Here is a 10,519-nt window from a genome sequence, read left to right as displayed (position 1 = left end):
TTATGGTCTCCATAAAACTTGTAAAATTATATATATATATATATATATATTTGCATGTTTAGTGAATTTTTTTTCACATGCTTTCGGATAAATAAAAGTAGTTTAAAGTTTTTTTTTTATTTGATTTTTGTTTTGTGGGTAAAATAATGACAGATACCAATCAGATAATTTTGTATGCCTTCATCATTAATTAATGGTAGCAGAAGCTGAGGTCACTTAGGTCAACTAGGCCAGTATCTGGATGTTTCCTGAGCCCATCTTAGAATAAAGAGAGACCATGAATTTGTTGTCTTTGCCTTTAAATTGAGAAAAGCTGATCAAACATCTTCCAGGTCAAATATAAAAACTCTCAAGGCTCATGCAGAGCATATTTTCTCATGGTTTTTTTTTTGTTTGGTTTTTTTTAATATAGTTTGTGCTTTAGTGATTTTCGTTTTGAAAAGTGTCCAAACATAACTAAACCCTTAAGACAGCACTACAAACTTTACACTATTTGCACTTCTATGAATTTAGGTGATTCACGACATGGAGTGAAAAAGTAATACCTCCGCAGACGTTTAATACATAGTCTGAGTAGAACAAACTGACAAAGGGAGTCTCCTCTTACTTAAACCCCAACGCTGGCGGTGGGGGTACCATTTACTGACAGCTACGGTCGCTATTAACGTTTAAACCTGGTGACTCAAATTGTGACCAAACAGTAAAACCAATGAAAGAGATAAATCTCTGATGTTTATCTGACTGCGGTCTGACTGATTATCCATCACCTCAGCAGCCACAATGACCCCTCTGTGAGTGCAGCATGGTGTCTCAGTGTAACATCACGCTCCAGCAGCTGCACCTGCTGCTCGTGTCCTCTCCCTTCTCCCTTCTCCCTCTCCTGTAAATACCATTAGCATTTTGGAGAGGGGCTGCGGGGGTGGGGAGGTGGGGGGTGGGGGGATAATTACTTGGCAGCCGCATCACTCTCTCCGCAGTAAACTGGAGTCTTGTGAGGCCGCTTGACCATGCAGCAGCTGCGTCGCTGCTCAGTGAAAGTGTGTCAAGAAGTCAGGTTTGTTTGTGTGGCATTTTTTATTTTTTTTATTTTTTTTTTTAGGACACAAGACCAGTGTCATAAAAGGAGTGAGAAAACAAAGAGGAAATGGGACAGCAACAGGAAAGTTTGGATGTGACACACTGAAATGTCACCACGGACTTTAAAGTTTAAATTATTTTATATATTTTTTGGGGGATAGCCATTCGCATTTGTAACGTAAAGAATTCCTATTGTAAGATGATAGTACTGAACCGAAGACAGGAAAATCAAGAAAAATGAATGAAGTCACGTTGTTCCCTCCGCACCGTGTCTGCAGCGTGATGAATGATTTATCTGAACCGTCCTCCTCTGTCCGTCAGCAGTGATCAGTCACTGCTTCAATTACATGACGAATGATGAAATATTCAAACTCCATTTAACAGTGTGAAAAAAAAACAGCATCCAAACGTAAAGGTAGTGTCTCAAAATAAGGAAACGGTACTTACTCTTAAGGTGAATCGACTCCACAACTGCTGTCACATCAGTCCATGTTGATCAAGAAGCAACATGGGCGTTACTTTGTCTCCAGCCAGGAAATACATTTAAACACATCTAAATATAGGAATTTTGTATAGATGTAGCTGCTGTAGTGATAATAATAAAATCAATAAATAGAAGAAAAGAAAAAAAAAGTCAAACTGTTTGCATTTAATCGTAGCATAGGAACATAGAACAAATACAGACATTTCCAGATTGTGCAGGGCACCTCTATAAACAATATTTACAATTTAAACCATATGTACATAGTATTTATATATATATATTTACAATATCTACAGCATTATTAAACCCTTGTAAATATTTACAAATTCTGTAACACCACCAAAACATTTTGAACTGAGTAAATGTGAGTTTACTTACATGTAAATGTTTCAAAAGAGCTTCTTTAGGACATCTGAAACACAGTGTTTGTTTTCTACAAGACAAGCAGAATTACTCACCCATCAACACTGGTTTTAAAGTAACAACAGGCTGCAATAATATTTTTTTTTCTTTTGTCAAACATTTGATGAATTAAAAAAAATCAAATTAAAAGTTGATTATATTGTAATTTAAGTTCCCGATTAAAAAAAAAACCCAGAGAGATAAAAGGGTCGGTCATTACAACTCAGTTTCCTGTTTCTACCTTTTTCAGATGCACTGCAGAAACAAAGAAAACTTCACTGATAGACTCATTCAACAATCCTGAAAGAGTAAGTAAAACAAAAACAATTCTCTGGCTTTATTTTTTAAAAAGCTACCAAGTATGTTTTTTTTTTAGTTGTACCACCTGAACCGCAGACCTCTTCATCCTGAGCACCAACAACATCTGAAGACTCGGAACTGTCGCAGAAGCGTCTGACATCTGTGATACTTGGTTGCCCTCTACAGGACACACATTAAAACTGACAGGCCGACCTGTTTACCCTCCTCCAACCCTTCCAACCAACCGCACGCTGCAGGTGGAGTTCAGTCCACTTTAGTCTTTCTTAAAAATATAAATACAACAACCACATCCCCGCATGCCTCTCCATGTCTGTACCTTTTGTTTCTCGTTTGCCTGTCACCTGTTGTGTACATGAGTGACAATCAGTGAACTAGGAGTGAATATTATCTTTAAAAGGAAGTACCGCAGTCATCAATGCCTTCTTAAGGTCATAAGGACAATTAGGTCGAACATAATAGTTTCATATAAAGCAATATTTCATCTGGGTGGGTACTTTTTACAAGTACATTAAAACTTGACTGATAAAAAATAACTTAGCTTAACGTGTCCTCGTGAAAGAGGAAAAACAAATAATGAAGGTTACAAGATTTTTTTTTCTTTTTTTAATGTACATAAACACACATAAAAGTGCATATTTAAAATAGAAAAAGGTTCAGATTTAAAAGAGAAAAAGAGGATTTAACTGATAATAATCTCACAATGCCATCCATGAAATAAACCAGCCAAACCAGGGCAATAAAATCAAATCAGTTCATACCAGAATACAAACGATTAAAAACCCTCCTACACCAGGTGGATGGGGCAGATGCTTCAAAAACAGTCCTGAAAAATACTCTACAGCAGTTTTTCTCAATAGATGAAAACCTATTTGAATGCAGTAAATGCCGGTTCTTTTCCACCAGGTGGCGCCACTGTATCTCACAATAGACATGCTGTGTGGTTACAGAGTGTGTTGGCACCGAGTCCGCAGCATCAGTGACCCTCTGCAGAGCGTGTCACCAATGAGGACACACAGGGAGACTAAAACAGGAGGACTAAAACAGTTCAGCAGTCAGACAGATTTCGATCCAGTGACTGACTGGTTCGACCCCTCTGCTGCTAAACAATGTCCTCCATTTCTATAGTCACCTCTGAACCTGAGCTGTGACAAAAAAACAACAACAACAACAACAACAACAAAAACGCTGCTTCAGATTCCACTAACACGCAACTCTTCATTAAATCTTCAAATCAAAGGCTTCACCCCTTTTTCCATGTCAGTCTCACCGTGACGCATGACGCACAGATTAAGGAGGCCTGTGCTGATTTAAACCTGTGAAATACTCTCTTCTTCATTCAGGAGCAAGAAATGCGTGCATGTTTGAATGAAAACGTACTGAAAAGTTTATTCCAAATTCTGTCGTTTGTATTTCTCCCATCATTTATTTTCTCTGGGCGACGGACTCCTGATTAAGTAACAGAATATGAGAGGGCTACTCTGTCAAAGTCCTCACTGACATTATACATCTGACTACTACCTGCGACCTCTGTTTGTGTGTGAGGATATTGAACACTCCGTCTGCTCCGAAATCTAATAACACTGTGTAAAAAGTCTGACGCTCGTGCGTCCAAACCTGACTAATTGCAGGAATGTTTCTGCGCTTATACCAGGGATCCTAATGGATGAGGAAATTCAATATAAGTCCCGTCCAGATATGACTCAACGATTCCTCGCGTCTATAGTGCAGAACGCGGCGGTGTGGTCTGTATCAACACCCCATTTGCACTTTTCTGCACAAAAGAAACGCCGCGTAAAAGCGCAGTAAAGGTAGAGCTCTCCATTTTTTTCACCCCCTCCAGTGTCCTTGGTTCGGGACAAAGAGGGCTCCAAATTAGGGCGGAATGAAATATTTAATACTAATGGATGCCAGGTGCCAGACGAACAGATGTCAAAGTGATGTATGCTTAAAAGTGTCGTAAATATTGTTTCTTTTTGTCCCTCTCCGTTGAAACCTGGGCCTGGCCTCTGAAACACGACTACATACGTCGTTAACCCGCGTTCGTCCTCATTAAGGCCGCACTAAAGTTACTGGGCCACTCAGCCCGGGAGAAGTGCTAACCTGCAGAAAAGACTTTAATGGTGTCACCGCCGTTTGGGCAGCAAAGGTTAGAGTCATCAGTGCGGGTTATTTTAAAGGCGCCCAAAGTGATGGCATTTCCCTACAGAACAGCAGTCTCCACACATTAAACATCCATATAGTCCTATCTGATTTGTATCAAGCAGCTGGAGGCGACAACGCTTTCCCCCCCCCCCCCCCTTGGTGCTCTGTTTTTTTTGGGCAACAAACTTCAGGGCCTTGGTGTTCTCTCAAAGCAGCACGCACACACTTTAACTCTCGGCACGTGTGTATCTTATTGCAGATGTCAGTCAATTTGGGGACAGTTAGTATGAGATGACAGACCTCCAACCCCTCCGTGAAACAAGAAATCCCTGCGCGTCCCCGTAATAAGCCATTAGCGGTGACTTGGATTTCCCACAGGATCTTACTGGGAACATTAAACCGTGAGCTGGGAAACTTATTTTTTTTTTTTTTTTTTTTGCACCGCTCTGCTGCTTTTCTCCACCGAGAGTCTGAGCAGCAGTCAACGGCTCTGAGTCCGAGCGGGTTGCAGATAAAGAGATCCTGCCTCGCACTATTTCTGTTAGATTTTTTTTTTTTTTTTTTTTTTTTTTTGCTGGACCACAAAGAGGAAGCAGTACCCACAGTCAGTGCGTCTCAGTTCAGATTCTGTCTCAGTGACTGTCTCTTGAGTAAAGATGTGTTTTGCAGCGTTGAGGCCCGCTGATACAAAGTCACGTGACATCAGGATGCGGCTAATTTACGCGGAAGGATCTGATGAAGTCCAAAAAATAAATAAAAAAAAAAAAAACACATTGTAAATAGAACCTGCGCTACTGGGCCCAAAATATAATAATAATAATAATTATAATAATTATGATAATAATAACCCTACATATATATATACAAGGGATAAATTACTGCTTTTATTTTTTTCGAATTTGCAGTTGATGTTGTTGTTGTTGCTTGAATCAAAAATAATATTTGACAAAGTAGCTCAAAATATTTTTGCATCGTCTTTGAAAATGTATTGTTTCGTTTATTTAACGTATATTATATGTTGTTTATTTTCTATTTTCTATTATGTATAACTCGATATACTTTAATTACGCGTCGATGGAGTGTTTGCACTTTTCTTTAAAGTTTTCATTCAACTTCCTGAAGATGAAAGTGAGATTTGATTAAGTAATTAAAGCACGAGCCGAGATACATCTGCTAGCTGACACTGCAATAAATAAAACTATTATAACATTTGTCAACTATTTCTAATGAATCAGAATAAAGGCGTATTAGAAGGTTGATGGTTAATGGAGAGTGCAGAATCCAACCTCTTATCACCATCATACATCATCATCATCATCATCATCATCAGTGTCGTCGTCGCGTTTATAATGGAGAATAAATAGAAATTACTACCGGTTATTTTTTTTTTAACAGTGATATTATTTAGTTTCATACAAATTTTAATATTATTACATCCTTTCTATCTCCGTTCACTTTTGTGTTAATTCGGTATTGATTCATCGAAACAAACTGAAGAAAAGTGATCATGGACTTTGTACGAGAAACGTTTTCATGAGGTATCTCACTACACATGGACAGTCTTGCACAAGAAAAGCTCATTTCGTAAAGTGCAAGTTTATTGATTTCCGTGTGAGTTTACTTTTTGGAGATCATATTTACCGCATCATCATGGATCAAACTGAACTCCACTGCAGAGAATTGGGAATTGACGTGTTGCGCAACATGAAGGTGGATTACCGTTGAACTATTTCGATCAGGATTAATCGAAATCCTGCTGCAAATAACAAATGTTTCAGTTTAGTTGACACCGAAACAGCCTCAGCATTGGGAACCAAGACAAAGAGTCTGTGTGGCTGCGCTTCACTGCTGTCGAGTGGTGACAACTGCTGAGCTCCTCATGTCTTCACACGTTGGAAATGTGGGAAATAAAAATCAAAAGGTGGTTAAGTGACTTTGCTCACACATGAAGGACATAGTTGAGGTGGGAGTGCCTGTCATCCTATTTTTAAAAAAAAAATTTTTTAGCTATTAAGCAAGTAAAGTACACACAGGTAAACAGACTGATGTGGTCTGTGCACTATCTTCACACTATTCAGTTATTTGTTGCTCTGCCCAAATCAGCGAGGCACGATTAGAGCCGTTACATTTAGTCTGCAATATCTGGAGAATTTTCTCAGTGGAAGAAGATCACAGACATTTTCGTAACTTCTCCTGTGTTAATGGGAGTCTTGATAGAAAAGCTCATTGTCAATATGTAATTTAAGGGGAAGTGCGGGGGGGAGGGATTTTAAGATGAGAAATTAGATGATAATTTCAATGATAAGTACGCACAACTTGTGTATTTATGTGGAAAGGACTGCCAGCCTGAAATACTGATGGATCCATTTATGCATCAGCATTTCATAATTTTTTTTCAAATGGGATAACCAGCACCTCAATTGTACATCCAAGTGACTTTTTCCTAAAATAAAATTACCAAAAAAAAAAAAAAAAGCGAGCAAAAGCACTCAATCTTCACTCAATGTTGAAAACGTAAAAAAAAACTGCAGGACAAGTGCATCCACTATATCCGGCTTCACCATCCACCTGTTCCGAATTCATATTGCTGCAATATCCATTTATAACCAATAACAAACAAAAGAAACAACGCATTAACTAACACAAAGTTACCCGTCTGCTTAATTATTAAAAATAATATCACACGAATACTGTTATGAATCTGTCTTAGGTTTTCCCGGTAACAATCTTAGCTGCACAATTTCAGCATATTTGTAAAAAATAAATAAATAAATAAATAAAAATTTAAAAAAAAAATAGCCTCATTTAAAAGTTAAAGTGCGCGAGAGAAACTGCTTCAATAAGGAAAAACCTGCTGCTTGGACCGAGCTCGGGGGGCTGCAGGTCACTTCACTGCAAACAAGCAGGAGGAAGTGTCAGAAACTCAAGTATATTACACTTCTACATTATTTACAAAATGCACCTCAAGCGTTAAATTGTGGATATGGAGTGTGATGGAAGCGCTGCACTGCAAATGTAGCACAGAAAACGTGCGTGTGCAAAAGCACCGGACCCACTGTCAGTGCGTGTATGAGTGGAGTAATCAGTCGAATGCTTGGCTGCAATACACGTCCCACAGGATTTAGACTAAAGGGCATTTTGAAAACATCATTTTAATGTTGTTGTTGTTGTTTTTTTTTTTGTTTTTTTTTTAAATGCAGGATTAATATAATAATACGTCTCAATCTTTAAACTTCTCTTGCAAATATGTTGAAGGAACTGCAGTACTGATTTTAATGCTGGACTTTTATGACGTAAAAAGCCCACTGTCACCCAGAGAGGACACTGCTATCCATCTCTAAATAAAGACAGACCACATTAGAAGGGGGAGGGGGGGGGGGAAGAGAAGAAGAAGAAGAAAAAAAAAGCTCGGCACATAGTATCTCCTGCAGAGAAACATGCAGAAGCTCAAGTCCATCGGTGCACAATTTGTCTGACAAGTGACGCGTTGCCTTCACAGGCGGTATGAACAATTCAATTCGACATGGACGATTTTGGGCTCGTGAGCAGCGCAGGCATGTGACAGCCATGTAGTGTGTGGAAATCATGCGTGGAGGCTCCGCAAGGCTAACAGGCCTCCGACAGTGGATCTCAGCCGAGTGAAATATCACAAATCTTTAAAAAAAAAAAAAAAAAAAAAACATGCGTGTGCATTTTAGTTGTACGTTGAATACATAACGTTTTATTTTCAAGATGAAGGCAATATGAAAGGAGGCTTTTTTAAAAAGGAGGCTAGTTTAAACTATAATTTATTATTATTATTATTATTATTATCACTAATATTAGTATTATCATTATTATTATTAAGATCAGTATGCTGTTTAGTTTTGCTCAATAGTCGATATAAAATAATAGCATAATAAAAACAATATTAATAATAATAACAGTCGCTATGATCCGTTCATCTGCAGCGATTTTACTGATTGTAAATATTCACATCACTTGTCTGACATTTATTTCAACAACCTGTAATTCTTTCTTGCAAACAACGGTCTAATGTTAATATTCCCCAGGTGCTGCCTGGTGTCATTAATAAACATGTATAAAAATAAATAAATAAATAAAAAAACACGTATTAAAACCCGGTGATGTCCCTGCAGCGCCACGTACCGTCACGTTGGACGTCTAGTCTAAAAGGGGAGGAATGCACATGTCCGTCCAGTCGAAAACTGCTGAAGATGGAGCAGACTGCGGAGACCTTTGATCCCCTCACCACTGACCTTTTGTTATTTCAGCCACCAGAGGCACCTCAATGGAAACAAGTCGAGCACGTTTCCCCACCGTAAACATTATCCTTGACGCATTAGTGGGCCTGGGAGCTGAGCAGGGTGGGCAGGTGGGGGCACGAGGGGTGATGCCGTGGTAACAATTAAAAAATTGTTAAAAAAAAAAAAAATAATAAAAAAAAAAAATGGAGTCAACTAAGGCCCCCAGTCGGTCATCTCAAGGCAAATAACTCTTCATGTAAACAAAAATATCTCCAGATAAAAAAAAAAAAACGTGAATTTACGCTTCCTTTAACCGACTTGTACTGGTGCGGACACGGACACTGCAATTTGTTGCTTTGCAGAGATTTACGCCATCCTGAAAAGGTGGGAAAACTAAACAAAATATCCCCTCCAGTATCCAGCCCTCAGAGCTGTGCGTGCTGAAACAAATACCGACGAATACTTTGTGTACATTTTGTACCCTAACCCAAAGCCACGTCGGTGTTTAATGTCAGCAGAGGTTTTCAACAATATTCCTAATTGCACGGCTGCACGGGAGTACCGTTTGATGTTTACATGCACGTTGATCCCTTTAGATTGTGCAGAGATGACGGTCAGTCATGCGCCTTGGCCTTTTAAAAAAAAAAAAAATATGACACGAGAAAACCCAAAGCATGTGTCAAAAAGGGGAGAGAGTTGAAGGCGCAAAGTTATGGCGTGTGTTTGTTTCTCGTGTCGGGAAGCAACAAATCTTCCTTAATACTTGCAAGTGGGGTTTCTATACAGCGAAAGGATTAATGCAGGGATAGTAAAGGTGGAATTAATCCCTTTTCTTGGATTTTTGTCTGCAAACCTTGAGCCGGGGAAGCAATTATGTAAAAGTTAAGAAATAAAAGGTAATTCTTTTATCACATGAGAGTTCTAAAAGCCTGCACACTATTAACGCTTGCTATGCGTAATTGGCAAAAAAGAAGAAAAAAAAAAAAAGGCAACATTTGGTCGGTCCGGCTCAAAGCCTCAATGCAAATCAAACGGATTTAAAGTTTAAAAATGGACAAGGGAAAATGGTTGAGTTTAAATAACACTTTAAAGTGTAATGTTCGTTTCACATATGTCCAAATCAATCAAGTAATACTTAATTCAGAATTGGCACGATTGTTAAATCGTCTATATTTTTTGTAAATCAGCCATTTCTTTCCAAACAGCATGACTAAGACAAATCCTTTCCAAACTTTAAACATGTTCGCCTTCTGATCGGCTCATTTTCAGCCAATCGTTGTGCCGTGAAGTATTTGCTTTTGGTGCGTTTTACACAGTGTAACAGTCGACGGTTGATGCGTAAGGGAGAATAAAAAAGTAAGTAAGAAAAGTAAAATAATTCAAAAGCGCACAGATACAATTTACAAATATTATCCAGGCAATTACATAACTCAAAAGCAATCATTCATTTCCTCCTATTTCCTTAATGATGCCATTTAAAAGGTTAAAGATGAAGAGTGGTGTAGTGGAGCGTAAAGCCACCCAAAGTCATAGCAGAACTGGGCTTATATTTTATTTTGAAAGGGTTAATTATTATTATAAAAACAGGAGCAAGTAATCAAACTAATTGCAGCTATTGGGGTTTAAAATGCACAAATTTATGTGTTTTTCTGAAAATATTAATACTGTTCAGGTGGCGTTTTCTTGTGATGGTCTCCAACGGGAGCTTTTTTACGTATCTTTTTTTTTTTTTAATTCGGTGCTACCTGACTGTTGAAAAAGTGAAAGTGTGATTCCAAATCTTGATACTGCATCATACTCACACTATCTGTCTCAATAACAAACACATTCATGGTGGTATATCTCC

The sequence above is a fragment of the Brachyistius frenatus genome, unplaced genomic scaffold (assembly GCF_029030835.1).
Source record: "Brachyistius frenatus isolate BFR_SWC_R1_liver_20210118 unplaced genomic scaffold, ASM2903083v1 Contig_257, whole genome shotgun sequence".
NCBI lineage: Eukaryota > Metazoa > Chordata > Actinopteri > Embiotocidae > Brachyistius > Brachyistius frenatus.
The sequence above is the reverse complement of the archived record's forward strand: the minus strand, read 5'-3'. Positions refer to the sequence as shown.